Source organism: Neolamprologus multifasciatus, chromosome 17 (genome assembly GCF_963576455.1).
Source record: "Neolamprologus multifasciatus chromosome 17, fNeoMul1.2, whole genome shotgun sequence".
NCBI lineage: Eukaryota > Metazoa > Chordata > Actinopteri > Cichliformes > Cichlidae > Neolamprologus > Neolamprologus multifasciatus.
In genome coordinates, this window is record NC_140455.1 from 1,779,143 (window position 1) to 1,796,385 (window position 17,243).

At 40.1% G+C, this 17,243-nt stretch overlaps 2 long non-coding RNA genes across 2 annotated transcripts in view; both read right to left on the reverse strand.

Moving 5' to 3' along the window:
- LOC146498675 (uncharacterized) overlaps positions 1 to 17,243 on the reverse strand; it is a 245,408-nt gene that overhangs the window by 20,626 nt on the left and 207,539 nt on the right. The gene's annotated exons all lie outside the window — the stretch shown is intronic.
- LOC146498676 (uncharacterized) lies at positions 6,451 to 16,987 on the reverse strand. The gene is made up of 2 exons (XR_014870258.1): positions 15,783 to 16,987; positions 6,451 to 15,733 (listed from the first exon to the last, which is right to left on the reverse strand). It is a non-coding gene; the product is annotated as an uncharacterized LOC146498676 (long non-coding RNA).

Consider the following 17,243-nt stretch of genomic DNA (forward strand, 5'->3'; position numbering starts at 1 on the left):
TGAAATTCCGATACATAATCTCCAATAATTTTTGTACAGTTCAAATAATAAATATTTGGGTCCTCCATGGACAACAGCCCTCCACGAGTATCATTTTAAAAGGACCCTTATTGAACTATATACTGCATTTTATGTGTGCACAGTGGTAGCACAGCTGAAGTTGTGTTGGGAAAGGTGGTTGTGCAATATAATAATTCTCAGCTCTTACAAATGTGTTAGCTACAGCTTTCCTCCCACTTCTCTGGCAAACGAGCACATTCACAGCAGCAAAGATCAGCCGATCAATAGAAGCATACGGCAGCTTCATCTTCGATGAACTTTCTTTTTCTGTCTTTGTTTGCACCGTAGCACATCTTCACGTGGGAGGCAGAGATTTTCAAACTTTCAGTTCCTCTATTAGTCACGGCGTAAAATTGATTATGAACGGAGAGGAATTAAGAGACGTTTAAATTACATAATTATGACACTTAACTGCGAGGCATTTCTAACGCTGAGGAATTTAAAGGGAACTGTTCATTTTGTGAGACTTCCAAGATTCAGAATTAGCAGCTACATCAGGACACGCAGAGGAAATGTGATTGTGAAGCACCGATGTGATTAGAAGGCTGTTTTTTTAGTGTTTTCTTTGATAAATTTTATATCTGGAAAGGACAGTTTTCCAAAATATTAACAATAATAACACATGTCCTCATCTTTGTGTATACATGCCTGCAGACTAGAAGAGGTAAGACAATCAGTTCTGTCTACCCATCTGTTTGCAACACAGACCTACACATCATTCTGTTCGTGTGCTTGTCCCATGCATGTCCATCTCACATTATTATAAAAGTAACTATATACACTAGAACCTGGGCAATTATATTTCTATTACTGCCATGCTTAAATGTGCTGAGGCTGAGTTCTGTTTTTCTTTCCTCCTTTTCCCCCTTTTCTCTGTTCTTCAACCTGTTTGGCACAAAGCAATCAATCAACTGTGGCGTGGTGCCACAGTTCAGACAGTTAGGGTTTGCCTCATCTCCACTCTGCAGTCTGCCTGGTTCCCTGACTGGAAACCTCTTTGTTCGAGTCGCTACTCACCTCTGGGCTGTGGACACTATCAGCACCGCTAAAGAAGGAACTCACCTTCTCACAGTCTGTCCGCTCTTCACCTGCGTGGCCGTGCAACCTCTGGATACCCACCTGGCACCCGTGTTGTCCTCCTGAGCTCTCACTCACCTCCACAAAAAGTCACACAACCCAGAATACTGAAAAGACTCAGCGCTGTTCCTACTGCCCTGGAATCAGCATTAACTCTCTAACTCTCCCCTTGCCTAAGACCACTTATTCACTCCGCACTGCAGTCATCAAATCCAACACTCTCACAACTCAACAAAACTTGCTAGCAGTCATCTGAGACTGTTCACTGAATCCGGCTTATATTTAACTATTAGCTATTCTCATCAGGATTAATGGCGTGTGAAATATTGGAAGGAATCTTACAAACAGGACAAAAATATGACCCTTTTGTTCCAGGTTATATAGAATTTGCTTTTTTGTAAGCTAAAAGAAAAGGTCAACTTTTCCAGATTAAAGATCTCAGAGTTAAGTTTACACCCACTACTGATCTGTGACTGCCTTCCCATTATTAAAATTCAATATGGACAATTTAAGAATACATGAATGAATGAAAATAATGTGTATCCACTCAGTCGCAGTATCTCAAAAAGGCTAAAGGTGTAATTTTTTATGTTTATGTACCTTTTTTTCCTTTGGGGTCTTGAAATGTCAGTCCACCAAATAGGGATGGGCCATCATGGCACCGGTTCTGACATAAACGGTAGTAACCAGACCGAAAAGCAGCGCACATTTCGGTGCTTTATTTCGGTGCTTTTTTTTCCTGAGCTGTGATACACTTTCTTCTTCCTTACATTTGTATTGGCGGTTGGCAAACAACTGAAAGGTGCATTACCGCCACCAACTGGTATGGAATGATACACTTTAGATTCTAGCCAATCATTTTACGTTTCCGAGGATAGTAGGCGGGTCCAGGTACGTACGTTCTTTTAGAGCAGAGCTACAGATTAAAAATGCCCAAGGCGAAGCGGTCAAAAGTCTGGCTGTACTTCACAGCAAAAGATGCAAACTCAGCAGCTGCAACAAGTGCTTTAAGCTGATACTGTGATACTGTCAAAGGAGGTAACACCTCAAATCTGATGAAACACCTGGCGACGCATAGCGTTTTTTTAAAAGCCGAGAAATGCACCGTATTTGATAGCTTGCTGCGAGACCTCACACCGAGCACATCTACTGCAGTGAGTTGCCTGTTATTGGACCCGGAGTTAGCAACATCCCCCAAAAACCCGAAGAGGAGAGTCCTGGCCCCTAGCCCTGCCAGTGTAGCAGAAATGATGAGGATGATGATGCAGCAGCAGCCGTTCTTCTCTGCGTGAGTAGCTTAATGTTGTTCGTGTGTAATTTACGTTGAGTAGGCTAACCACGTTATTACATTAATGCATGTAAGGTGAACTAGCAAACATCATCATAGCTACATGCGGCTGTCTTCTTGTTTGATGGCAGATACTCCCTTCACCCTGGACAAAAAGGCTAAAATGACCAAAGAAAAAGTGGAAAACAGTTAAACATGAGAGGTTTTTGGACAAAGTTTGTGTTTTTTCCATTGTTTAAGCACCGGCACCATTTCAATAGCACCGGTTTGGCACTGGTATTGGATAAAACCTAAACGATACCCATCCCTACCACCAAGTCAGTTAGGTGACTTAGAGTAATCATTCAAAAGCTCTTTCTTTTATATAGAGCACACTGAAATTATATCCTAGGTATCCAAGAAATACTCCTGTACATATTACACGTCAATCAAACCAAAAGCAGGAGGCCAGTACTGCTGGAAACACCACGTTACTTATCCCAGCATGAAAACTACTTTCTGTGACCTTTAAGCTTTACTTTAGCAGTTTATTGACTTTCTGTCTCAGCATACATCTCTGATAATACAAAGCAGCATTTTAGAGACATTTTTGTGGACAGAAGCTGCTTCACTGAAGCCTTCCAGTCATCCTATAAACAGCAGGAAACAAGAGTGGTGGGGGGGGATTTTTGCTGAATATATGAGAAAATAATAAAAAATAAAACTGCAAGATTACAGAAAAGGGATCAAGAATGACTTTTTAGATGGTGAAAAGTTAAAGTTAAAGATTAAAGATGCAGGAACAGTGGGGCACTCCTCATGACTTTTTGCTACGCCAACTTTCAGAGTCTCCACAATTTCATTGGTGATAAAATAGAAACCAACTACAGTGATTAAAAAAATAAGAACGACAGAAAGTTGTCGACAGTTTCTTTGACAGACGGTAACTCCAGAAAGTGATAAACTGGAACTCAACATACACATACTCATAACTCTCCACTATTTGTTTTGTTTAAATAAGTCTTATTTCACCTGTCGCTGGATGTTCTAGTCGAGGGCATCTAATCAGTCACCCTGATTCTGATTTTAATCATTTGAGAGCATCACCAAATTAGAGCAAACATTTGCTTCAGTAAATACCAAACAATTTACAATGTCTACTTCATTTTTTACATGACAGTTGCAGTTCTTCTCGTGGCTTTACATACGTGGTAGCTTGTACTGCAAACTGAGGAGAACTTTATATGAGTTAAAGTAAAGCTGGTAGCTATGAAAAGATTGTTGTCGAACTGCGTACAAAGAAGAGGAAGAAATGCTTGCTGAGGCTGCTGCACAAATAATACTGTGCTCTGCTGCCAAGGTGACACCGCATCTCTCACCAGCTCTTTGTCCGCAGACTCTAACCTGTTGACAGGATGCCACATCGCATAGTTGAGCTCACTCTTCACACTGATGGATGTTCGAGACAAGCACAACACATCAAATCCCCCATTTTTTGATCTGTTATTTCCTTGCCCTAACAGTCAGAGAGGCAGAGGCTGACAGAACGGTTTAATGCCAGCACTTGTCATCATTTTTCTTACCAACCAATCCCAAAAGCAAACAACGGCTGCAATTTGTTCTTGCAAAGAGAATCAAATCCAAATCAACACTTGTCATACTTGCCTAATGCAATAAAAACGTACCTGTAGGATGGGATACAGTTAACGATGAATCACAGGGTTGGTAATCTACGGGTGTCTGAAACTTCCTAACTCCTTGAAACAACTGAAATTTTCAGTATTTTTCTTCTACGATGATAAAGAATTCATATAGCGCAAAGAAAAAGCAAGGGAAAAGGGAAAAGGCTACATCCCCAGTTATTACAGCAGAACAAACCCGCGGAGAAAGATCGATGGTAATTCTTGGTGAAGCATTTGTTCTGACAAAGCCTCAGAAAAGTTTGAGATAAAACCATAAATGAGTGATAATAAAGTTTTACTTCCCACCACTTAGGTTTAGTACACCCCCCAAAATCAAAGTTTTTTTCCAATTCATATTTTCTAAAAAATTCATCAGCTGGCACAGTGTGAGTAGCTGGATGGGGTCAGGGTCCATGAAATAAAAAATGTTAAAAATACTTGCCAAGAGTTTCGTAATGCAATTGTTTGTTTCAACAAGCCCGTCTGTACACAAATGCCATTTGCAAACATTAGGATAGACGGCATGCCTGGAAATGTATCTGGTGCATGGGACAGACAACCCCAGGACTTAATTTATGAACACAGATGACAGCTTCTAACCTGGAATATATTAAGTGGTCACTATGAAAGTCTACACACTCACATTATGACATGAAAGTCAGGTGGAACATTCAATGAACTTGAGCATGACCGACTTGTATTAATAGTCTGAACACACAGTCCCTGTGCACCTTGGTGGCCTTTTTAAATGTAATTAAGCTCCAAATCTCATCACCGAGTTTAAGTATGGAGAAATGCAAAGGACACAGAAGGTTGAATGTGTAAAGTAAGAACAAGCGCAGAGGAGAGAGTCGGTAATTTTCAACAGGTTATGAGAGTGACCGAACGAGCTGAAACAGAGACATTGGTACGTGTGTGTGTCTGGGTGTGAGTGTGTCTCTCCACTAGAAGAGTGAGGAGTGCAGCCTCGGATTACACAGAGAGAGGATTAACATCTCTACAGTCGAGGGATCTGTGTGAAATTGCAAAGGTGTGCCACTGCAATTTTCACTGCTGTCAGGCTGCCTCCTCTAGGGTGTGAAATTTTCACCAGATACCAGACAAAGATTTCTGCTGTGGTTGGCCAGTTTGTCTACTTGGCTTTCTGGAAACTTCTGGTCTATATGGGACACTAACCTTACATTTAGATCTTAGTTCTGATTAAGGTTTCATGATTAAGGAAGGATGCAAAAGCCTCAAATCAATTAAATTAATCAGAGGTTGAATGAAACTGTCCAAGGATTATGAGGAGACAAGAAAGAAAGTGGAAAAAAAAAACAAGTCTACATGTATAAAGATGCAGTTAAGAACTGACAGAGAATAAAAAATGCAAGACCAGGATTCCTCTTCTTTTTCATTTCAGAACCACTTTAAATCAAAGCACTTCTTTGATTTCTTGCAGTCTGGGTTCTGTTAGTATTGTTGTTCTGCTTCTTCACTCGTGATCTGGTCTAGTCTACTTAGTGTTTCCTTGTTGTCTAGTCCCTGTTGCTGGGTTTAATGTGGTTTCCTGTTTTATTTTCTCATGTGCTTTGTATTTACTTTTACTTTCTTGCCTTATTGTTGTGATTCTTTTCAGCTGTCTTGCCAGCTTTATCTGTCCACTTTCATGATGATTTCATGTGGGAGTTTTTAAACCATCTTTCTTTCCATCTAGTTGTTGTCAGAATGTCTGTAAATCCTCTTTGTGTGTTTCTTATTGTTTATTCATTCAAATCACATCAAACATTTTGAAAATGTCCCAGGCCCCTTGAAAGCTAACACAAACTCCTTTGCTAAAATTAAACCAAATCTCTCAAGATTGGATCTGGAAATAGTCTATACTCTTGATCAACTGCTGTGCTCCTTCACTGAACTCTAGAGTAAAGTGTTACCAGCGAGAAATGTACCCAAAACAAAGACAGGAAATTATCCCCATAAACAAGATTCGTGTAGAGACAGATGTTGGAATAGCAGCTGCTACTCATGATCAACAAAAGCAAACAATGTGTCTAGATTCAGAATTGTTTGTTCCTAACGGCTACAGTATGAACACCAGAAAATCACAATAGGTTTTGGCAAAAGAACAAGTCCATCGCATGGACACACACATTCTTTAGTTCTCAGATGACAGTTTTTGTTTAGAGAAGGTGGTTTAATTCTAATTCGACAGACTTAGAAGGAAAAGGTTACACAATCAGCTTTTCTGTTCTCTGTTCTCAGGCAAATAACTATTTTCATCCCCTACATGTATTTACTAAACTTGAAAAATTAAAAACTGAGCAAATCAGATCGAATTTTGCGACTCAAGCTGCTGCTTTTCAAGGTTTGTTTACTTATCTAGTGTGTATTTTTTGTATTTTTTCCTTCACTTCCCTTTCTTTTCTCTTTTTCTCTTTGTGTTTGTCCTTGCAGAGAAGTCAAGTGTCTCTCTGTGTCTCTGCCAAAGCTCAGGTGACACGCCGGACACCTGGAGGAGAAGGCTAATGAGGTGCCCTGCCACTCCAAATCTTGGCTTCTCATCTGGACTTTTAGCTGGACTGCAGAGGGGAAAAAGATCACTGCAGCCGTGACCAACTACTGACATCTAAACACGCATCAGTGTGTGGAAACTTTTCAGGAAATCATTACAGTTGAACTCTAACTCGTGATAGTGTTATGATATGTTGTCTGCATCAATACATCAGTGTCTGTTTAGCTGAAGTGAAAAAATAAACTACCGAAAAAGTCAAAAAGCATGCGTTATAAACCAAGTCGTGATCAAAGAAAGAAGTCAAATATACCTTTGAAAACATGAACAGTCAAACATGCAACACTTCCTGCTTCTTTTAAACGAGCAAAAGATACTTGTTATTCATTAAGGAATAGTTCTTTGCATTCTCCTCTCTGGTGCTACAGAGTACACGATGCATGGTCACATTTTCACAGTTTAGACATGAACGAAAGAAGACAGAATATCTGAGGATTTAAAAATGCATCAGCTGTGAGTAATCGTCTGGTTATCAAAGGATAACCAGACGATTTGAAAAAGAAAACGTTGTCTGTATTACAAATAATCTTTGTATCTCCAGCAGTTACCAAACATGTTCTAAATGAATTCAATGAAACGCAATTGTTGCGTGATGTTAAACAGCAGTTCTGCCATTCCTAACCCAAAGAACCACCTTCAAGAAAAAGGGTGCTCAGTGCAGCATTTTACAGATTTACCTCGCTGATGTTGTTCCTCCAAAAGGAGCTCTTGGTTCTCCATGACTTCTGTAAATTGTACATGACTGTGCCCTACTGTATCATGAGATGATGGGAAAATTAACCTCATGCTCTGTCTTTTATATTGTACAAACTGTCAGGGTCCCTGTGCCTACCCGGTCGGCTCAGTATGGCTACATATGTTTTTATATTCTTTTTTTGTTCCTGCTCTCTCCCTTCCCCTCTTTCCCTCCTCCCTCTGCCTGGGCGGAGCTCACCTGTGGGCTCCTGCCCTTTACCCACGCACCTGGTCGCAATCACGCACCTGTGGCTCATCACGAGTGTTCCAGCTCCTTTATAGGATGGCAGCTCTGTGTTTCTCGTCGCCGTTGCCAACCCTCGTCAGTGTAACCCCAGCTCAGTTACTTCTAGAGTGTTTTCACAGCGATTTGCCTTATAATCCCTTCGTGTCTCTGTGTACAGATTCCCTGGACCAACCCCTGTGTTACCTGAGTGATTGGAGTGTGAAGAGGAACGTGAGGAGTGGACGGAGTGTGTGTGTGTGTGACTTTCGACGTCTTTCCCGTTCGTGTATGGACCCCCGGAGCCCGGCTTTCCCCTCACTTTTGTAAATAATCACCTGGTGTATCGTAATAAAGACTCTTGTGCTTTCAAGACCTAGAGCCTGTGCGTGAGTCCGTTTAGTCCTGCTGTGACACAAACTCTAAGACAAAAAGTCATATCAGATTTAAACCAGGCTTTGGCACAAACTGTAGGTGTTTTTTTTTTTACCTCCAGATCACTGAATAATGTAATGTGCATGTCCCCATAGGGAGATTAGCTCTCTGCATTTAACCCATTCACCCAGTGAAGCAGTGGGCAGCCACCAATGCAGCGTCCGGGGAGCAGTGTGCAGGGACGGTAGCTTGATCAGGGGTACCTCAGGGTAGCCGTTCTGTGGATTCAAAGCCCCGACCTTCCAATCATAGGGCAACAACTCTACCTACTGAGCTAGCCCTGACCCAATAGGTGCTGATAACTGAGAAAAAATACATTTGTACAGAAAAAGTTACACACACGTTTCTCTAAAATGCACCAAAACCATCTGTGCTAGCCTGGCAAGTGTCAGTCACCAGTCTCTCTGGCAACAGGTAAGCTCTATTCACTCTTCCAACTGACTGCAGGTCTGTTACTGACAACAGGAGAGCATGCCGGAAAGTGGGTCACTGTCAACACCGTCTGTCTCCCACCCATATGCTTCACCAGCACCTCAGCTAACCTCAGGATATGCATGACAAAGAACTAAAGAGACGGCGTCAAGTGTGTAACCTTACCTCAAAAATTTAATAAATAAAAATCACTGCAGTCAGACTTTTCTACTATCGACCGAAAACAATTTTCAGCGATGCAGAAGCTGGTGAGTGAAGCCACACGGAGGTTCGTGGAGGGGACACAAAACCCTGTGTGCTCTCTGCTAGGAGGACTGATTTACCTTCAGTGCTGCAGAGTAAAAGTGCTAGATTAAAAGTGACAGTGCGCTCTCTTTGAGCAAAGGGTCAGTAAATCAATGATAATCAGCAACCTGGTAACATTTCTGAGAACTTGTGTGCAAGATGCTGCTGGTTTTTGACCTCGTTCCTTCGGGTAATAACATGTACCTCCTGGGCACCTGGCTGACACTTTCACAAACCAACAAGGGGTTCAATATCCTGCTATAGGGTACGCAGCCTTTTGTGAAGACGTAACTTGTGTTCTTTCAGTGAACATCAGCTCTATGCAAGCATAAGGACACCCTGGAGTCTATCTCATTGTAGAAGTACGAGCTCTGCCTCTAACGGTGGTCATTTCATGGCCTATTTGCTCACTTTTGTTTCTTCTGGCAAACAGGAACACGAACTCTTTACATATCTAATATAACCCAACAACACACTGCAGTAATGATACAGCGAATGAAACTCATTTGTGCGCATCCTCGTTATCTGTGAGGCAGATTTTACATTTCCTCAGAGCCATTATCTTTACATTACTGTCAAAGACGCCTACACCGTAACAGATATTTGCCACTGGAAATTGGAAAGGCAAATTTTTCTGGAAAGACTACTTTGTACGTTTCTTAAACAGACTGGATAAATGAACTGTTGTGTTTAATGAAAGGCTGTCAAGTTTGGATTGTGGTGAATTTGACAATTCAGCTCACATTTAGCTCTGAAGCTGATGAATAATGCAGTGCTGTGGTTGTTGAGCAGAGATTATTTTGTTATTGTCACCACATGTGGTTGGTTTGTAACACTCCCAAGCATTGTGTTTTTCAGATGTTGCTGCTGAGAAAGCAGTTGAAATAGGTCACGAAGAACTTAACTGTTTCGTTAAGGGAAGCAAGAGAAGACTGACAACATTTTGTGTTATTGTGTAAGAGTTGTGACACAGTGCAGGCTTAATGCGTCTTGATTCATTAGAACTGGCCCTCCTTCAGTGCCGTGAAAGGTGTACATCTGTTAAATTAAAGCGGACAATCTCAATTCTGTTAAACTCATTCCCCGCTGTGCTCCCTCTGATGCGGTTAACAATCAGTGTTCCACCTTTATCGGAAAGGTAATCCATTAAATCCCATCAAACAAGGCTTCAAAAAATTGAAACCATTCCCACAATGATCCTCGCAGCAGGGCGCCCACAGTGTGGATCCACAGGACCTCAGAAGTCACTGTTGGAAAGCTCCAAAAATACGCTCTTCCTCCTGTGTTTCTCGTTTTACAGTCTGTGAAGCACTGCGGTCTGGTATCTGCATAGAAGTTACTGACCTGGGAACAGCACAAAGAAACCTGACAGAGGATCTGTTTCCCATATGGCAGCTGCCTGTTATCAGTTCAAAAACGGATCGTTTGGATGCCATAAAGCACATCTGTTGCGGAAACAATTTGATAATAAAGATAAAGCTGAGTTCAAACCTAACATCTCCCCATTTCTGATTTCATACATTTTCCCATCTCCGCTGTCTCCTACTTTATCACAAAGATTTGTTTCCAGTTTTCCCTCATTTCAAAAATACACTTCTAGAAGTGTCCGCCTTTAAGAAAGAGTGATAAGCAAGAAACCAGGGAAATGACATTTAATCATGCTCAGGTTTAAAATTCCACCCTACCTGTGCTGTCAGCATTATGTAGCAGCGGTTTCTTTTCGAGCTTCAACCCTCTTACTTCTTGTGAAATGCGTGAGCACTAAAATAAAGCCAGATGTTCTAATGTCTGAGGGACCATTCTCACTGGATTGAGGCACAACATCAAGCCAACTGGCACGCTGTGTTAGAGTGAAGTGGTTCAACTTAGGCTGAATAACTACGTGTAATCTCTGGGACTGAGCAGTTACCACACACACACCAAACTATTGCCGTTGGCTACCTGTCAGACTAGTGGAAGTGAGAACCAGCAGTCTTTGATTATGGTCTTCAGTGCACAGATCTGGGATTTACTCGTTTCCATTGTAGCAGATTCCCTTCATCATTTGCAGCTATAAATGACCTGCAGAAGGCTGTCATCATAACATCAGAAAAGGAAAACAGAGACTAGAAAAAAGAAACTTCAGTTTAGTCCAGTATCAGACCAAAATGCTCTGCAGTGTGAAACGAGGTATTTTAAACAAATTCTCTAAAACTGTAACATCCCAAAGGGTTTGGGTTTTTTCTCTGGTGATGAATCACCTTCGAACAGGCTTTGGTAGCATACAGGTAAACAGGCGTGAAGAGAGAAATTAGTGAAATGCAATGTTGAAACCACTGACCATAACTTTTAGTTTTTGAAAATGTGCCTGACTGAACAGCAAGTCTTGCCCTAGATATCCACTCGTTATGAAACATCTGTAATTGTCTCCAGTCACCAACTGAAAAATAACAGCTAATGGCTTCCAAACAGCAGCTGTATATGAATAACACAAAGAAAAAAATTGGTGCCGCACACTTGTTTAATCTCTACTGATAACTTTGTCTTAAATAGTTCTTAAATCTGTTACAATTAAAAAATATCAGCAAGTTGCCATTACAGAGAAAGTTACCCCTTAAATTGATAGGTTATCTGTATTCCAACAGCTCTGTTTTCAGTAAAAACAATGAAACTTGAAAGCATCATTCATATTTATTTAGATGTGTACTTTTCCATCAGAAAAATACTACAAAGGAGAGCTGTTTTCTTGTGCAATTTTGTCTAATCAAACATATCTTAAGTGGCACTTTTCTTGCCTTTGGGTAAGTTACACTGCATTCATTTGCAGTCAGTTTAAAACAGTTTAGCCATCAGCTTCTGAAGTTGCAACACACTGCTTTATCCGCACTTTGCATAACAGAGGAAATCCAAAAGCAGGTTTTGGCTCGTTAGTATGGGTATTCAAAGAAAATTTATTTTTAATGACAGTGCATAGTTGTGGCTTTCTTTGTCTGTTTTACTTTACCTGCTGGAGTTTGCACTGGATCACATTTCATTCATTCTTCTCAATGATTTCCACATAGAAATCATAACAGCTGTACTATTACTTGGTGTTGTGTTTTCACTTATTACAGTAGTATCTAATCTATGCTTTACCAGTGCAATGCACTGGGGTGGGTGTAGCTCAGGAGGTAGAGCAGGTCATCTACTGATTGGCAGGTTGGTGGTTCAATCCCTGACTCCCCGTAGGCATACCAAATATCCTTAGGCAAGAAACTACCCCCAAATTGCTCTAATAGTATATTAATAATAATAATAATAGTAATTGAAAACAGTGCTGGTGAATGTGAAAGCCCTTTGAGAACTCCAGGAGAGTAGAAAAGCTCTATATAGGAATCAGTCTGTTTACCATCCTGTCAGGAGACAGAAAAAGTGACTTAAACTATTTGACTTTTTTATATACTGTAAAGCAGGGGTGTCAAACTCACATACACAGTGGGCCAACATTCAAATCTGGAACAAAGTTGCAGGCTAATGTGAATATTTATTGAAAAAAAATCTTCCTCCAAATATGAGAATGAATCTTTTCTTATGGACTCAAACAAGTTTTGCTGAAAAACTGAATATGGAACAAGCAAAGTTTAATACTAAACAATTAATATATTAGCTGTATAATACCAGTAGGCCAGCTCTAATAGTAATTTAATATGGCTTCGCGGGCCAGAGTTTGACACCTATGCTGTAAAGAGTCCAAAACCTTTTACAACTTCAACATGGCAGAAAGTGAAGCACATAAAACAAGAATAACCACTTATTTTTAAAATTACAATTAATTGAAGTAAGCCTATTCAATTTAAATGATTGAAAATTTGGAGGAAGGACATGTGAGTGTGTAAGCAAAGGTACATCTCTAACATCACATCAGACATAGCAACTGTGTGGTGTAAACTAGTTTTAACTATTGTTTTAAATATTAAAAACAACAACTGCATACATTAAATAAAAAGATTTATTCTGTATAATATTTCAATAAGTAGTTTTCCATAATATAATATATAGGCTAAATCTACTTTGGAGTTACCACAGCCGCAAAATGTTGCAATGCTGTTGCAAGAGCCAAACATATTTCTCGCAAAACAGGCTTTCTGAAATTGTGTCCTAAATAAACATGTATAGAAATGCAGACGCGCAAATAAAATTGCAAACTGTAAAAAAGGTTTTTCACTACATTCATAGCAAGTTTTTTTTTTCCACTGCCGACTTTTTCTATCTCAATCCACACTGAAATTAAATCTAAATACCAGTATACACTATGTTCTTAAAGTCACCACTTTAGGTGGCCAATACACAAATGACATTTAAAATGCTTCACAATAGTTTTTTAAAAAAGTAAAAGAGTAATTTTAATTTTAAAAAATGCGTTAACGTTAGATAGCTAATAGGCAATCGATGACCAATATGATTTGAACCAGGGTTTTAATAGTTTTGAAATTTTCATTAGTTTTTATTTTTATTTAGTTTTGACTTCAGATTTTCAATTTTATATCAGTTTTAATTAGTTTTTACCAATTGTTTGCTAGTTTAGTTTAGTTTTTATTTTTTGAAAATCCTTAGTTTCAGTTTAGTTTTGATTAGTTTCAGTTATAGTTTTAGTTGTGTTTGCAATAATTAAGTGTAACAAAATCCCAGTTTCATCATATCAGTCATTCTGCTCATCCTTGGGTATGTTGCTATTCCAGCTACCATACTGCACCCTGGACAGGTCGCCTGTCTGTCGCAGGGCTAACACGCAGAGACAGACAACTCACATTCCCACCTATGGGTTCTTTAAATAAATAAATAAAGGCAGATGAACAACCATTGATACCAGGCAACTATAAAATGTATATCTTGGCCCCAATGAGACTATTAACTCTCGCAGCACCGGGTGTTCGTAATTTTGGTTCAAGTGAATTGATAAACTTTTTGAAGGTAATTGACTCACACAGTTGTGTAGATATCCCCGTCCTGTTGTCTCGGGATGCATCACGCTGCCTTGCCTGGGGTTAGCTTCTGTTTTCTGGGGATGAGGGTTGAGTGTGCTCCCTTACCTTCTCAAGCTAAGCTAGGTTAGCCTTCTTGTGTGAGCTTTTCAAGTGCACTTTAAGGTTTGTGGGATTTTTTCCCTTTAGAAATGTCCCTCATAATTTGTCTGTTTCCACTACAAGACACTTGCTTTATCCAAAACACAGTCATATTCAAAGTAATCCCAAATTGGACTCTGGCGCTTTCTCCCGACTTTTCCTGACATGATTCTGCGCGTGGACGGAGCAGCAACACAGACGACTCGACTAACGTGCTGCCACCTGCTGGCATAATGAGACACAGCAAGAAAAAAATCTGGAAACTAAACTTCATTTTCACCCTTGACTCTTGTATGACACGCACACATCAATGAAAACTAAACACATTTTTACTATAAATTCAGTTAATTTTAGTTAGTTTAGTGAACACTCATTATAGTTTTAGTTAGTTTTCCTTTTTTTGTTTTTATTTTTATTTCCGTTAACGAAAATGTTTTTTCACTTCTAGTTTTCGTTATTTCGTTAGTTTTCGTTAACGATAATAACCTTGATCTGAACCCAAAACACAGGAGCCCAAGGAAGCCTGAATAATGCTCAGTACAGGTCAAACAGAATAAATCAAATGCAATCCTTTACCAACGTATCCTGAACCACATGTTAAAAAAATGTAATCTAATATACAAATGTTAAAACTACTCTTGATCACATGTTTATCTCAATATCTCCTCCACCTAAAAATGTTTCACTGGACTCTTAAGCTTGCCATTTTTGAAATAGATCTTTTTATTTGATATTATTAACTCAAGTGTAATACTGGCACTGATACCTTTTAAAATCTGGATGGACCTCAGCTCGTTGTGTTTTATAGCCACAGAGAAACGGACAGATTTCTGTCAAACAATACAGACTCACTGTGGGCTGCATAGTCACCCACTGAATGCCCATTCTGGTCTGTATCTCTCAACCTTAACTAAAAATAAGAACAGAATCAGACAAATGAAACATTTGCTTTCTTTATTCAGCAAATCCCTCAGACTGTTCTCAGCTGACATTTCTTGGATTTTTATTTATTAATACACTTTTGTAGTACTTAATTCTCCTCTTTGGTGCTGTCCTGTGCAGAAACAATCCACAGAATCATCTTGTCAGATTGACTGGAACAAAACCACACTAGCCCTCAGCCAAGACGCCCATAAATAACGCCAGAATTAGAGATGAAAAACATCGCTTTCTTCCAGACACCATGTTTTTCTGAAGGGCCAAAGAGGGTGTTTTCATCCAAGGCCAAGTTCTGGTCTCTGTGATCAATCGGCCATGTTGTGGAGAAAATGCTTATTATGTGGTTGTATGCGGGCCTTGTTTGTTGTGACCTTGAGGCCTCATCCAATAACGCAATGGGGCCCTCCAAAATGAGAGGAGTGACCACAGGAACCGCCCTAGGGAAGAGAAAAAAGTGACCAAAAGCTGTCAAACTGAGAATTCGCTCCCATCTTTTGGTCTAGCCTGTACAAACACTTTTCCACTGTTGAAGGATTTTGACATATTACAATGTCTCAGTCTTTCTGGCTACATCTTAATCCTCCTTCCTTTTATCCCTTTGTGCACATCTCAATTCAGCTCTTCATCCTGGTAAAGCACAATATTCTCCTTTGCTTTTTTATGCAAGCATCGCAAAATCCTGCAAACTGTACTATCAACAGTTTACTCGCACATACTGCATGTATAATTACCTTTGCTATACATGAAACCAAGACAAAGCCATATATTTCCGTCTAGTAAACAAGCACTTAAGGTTTGAAATAGAGCAGAAACTAATGGTATACCACAAATACTCCATCGATATGTTGACACACAGCTCCCGCCACACGGATCCGATGCATTTCTTAATGTTTCCATCCATTTTTAACACGTTATATTTTTGTGTAGGGATTCAGCAACTTTCAGGAAGTCTCATACATGTAATCATTCCTCATTAGTTATGATGTCACCTTATTCTGGCTGATTTTATGAGTCACACTACCCACCTTCATCCCAGGAACGACCACTGAAAACATGTTTGTGCAAAGACCACTTCTTGTTGCATCTCACTTGCAACTGCAAAAAGCACTTCTATTAATAATAATAATGTATACTTTATGCCCAGGGGGAAATTCCTCTCTGCATTTAACCCATTCACTCAGTGAGGCAGTGGGCAGCCACTGGGCACTCGGGGAGCAGTGTGTAGGGACAGTATTTTGCTCAGGTGTACCTCAGAGTAACCGTTCAGTGGATTCGAACCCTTGACCTTCCGATCATGGGGCATCGATCATTTTAAAGTAACCCTTATCAGCACTTTCTGCTTAACCCAAGTTAATAATGAGTATGTGCCATGGATGTTAGAGTTAAATGTTTAGCTGGACACTTGGCAAACCAGACAAAATAAAGCAATACTACTGCTTTGGTGAGTAGGACTAAGAAATGCAAGTGATCATCCATGAGTACTACTGCTCATCTCTCAGTTCGGCCCTTATGAACACATCTCATTCCCACTTTAATGGAATTCTGTCAGGATGATCACATTTACAAGACAAGCTACTGCTTCAGTTAATTCACTTCGCTTCACAAGTTATTGTTGGATATCGTCAAATAACACATCACACAGACAAATGGTGTTTAATAAGAGGAGAGCTTGATGCAGACTACAAATCTGTTTGACAACTCCACGTTCCATGTGTAAATTAAATAAGCTGACCACAGTGGGAATAACTCTGTCTCTGTTTTTTTTTTCTCTTCTCATGAATTTTACCACTTACCAGCAGCACCCAGAGGATATAACTTGCACGATTTAACACACGAGGCTTAGACAGAATAAATGCAACACTGAGCTCATATTCCATCATGTGCTAGCACAAGCCTCCACCAGTCATGAGTGAGCACCCGTATCTGAAACCCCACCCGCGGCACCGTGGCCCCTCTTAGGAATCCAGCTGTTGTGCTAATCCTGTTATCTGCCATTAGATGTGCAGGAATCTGTCAATCAGCCTGAATGCACTGGGATAATACAGTCCACCTCACCTACAACAAGTGTCAGGTTAACCCTCACAGCTACAAACTAGATCTAAGTAAATCCCTTTGGATGCAGTCCCGACACAATGACACACAGGTGCACTCACGCAGTCATTGTTAATGCTGACAGCTTGCTTCTTCACAAGATCCGGCCCCGCACTCAGGGGATACCCTCATCACATGCCAACATACTGTGCATTGAGCATACATAATGCATGAAACAGCTATCAGCAACATACGCATGTTAAATTCACCCATGCGAGAACAAAATCAGTGCCACAGAAAATACTGTGAAACTGCTGAGACACATCCACTGTGATGTCAAGTGCTTCCCTCTGTAGTTCAAGCCCTGTCACTGTTAAGGATTCAGTGCCACAACTACTGAACACAAATATATCAAGGATTATTTTACAGTCTTTCTCCATTGGTTTGG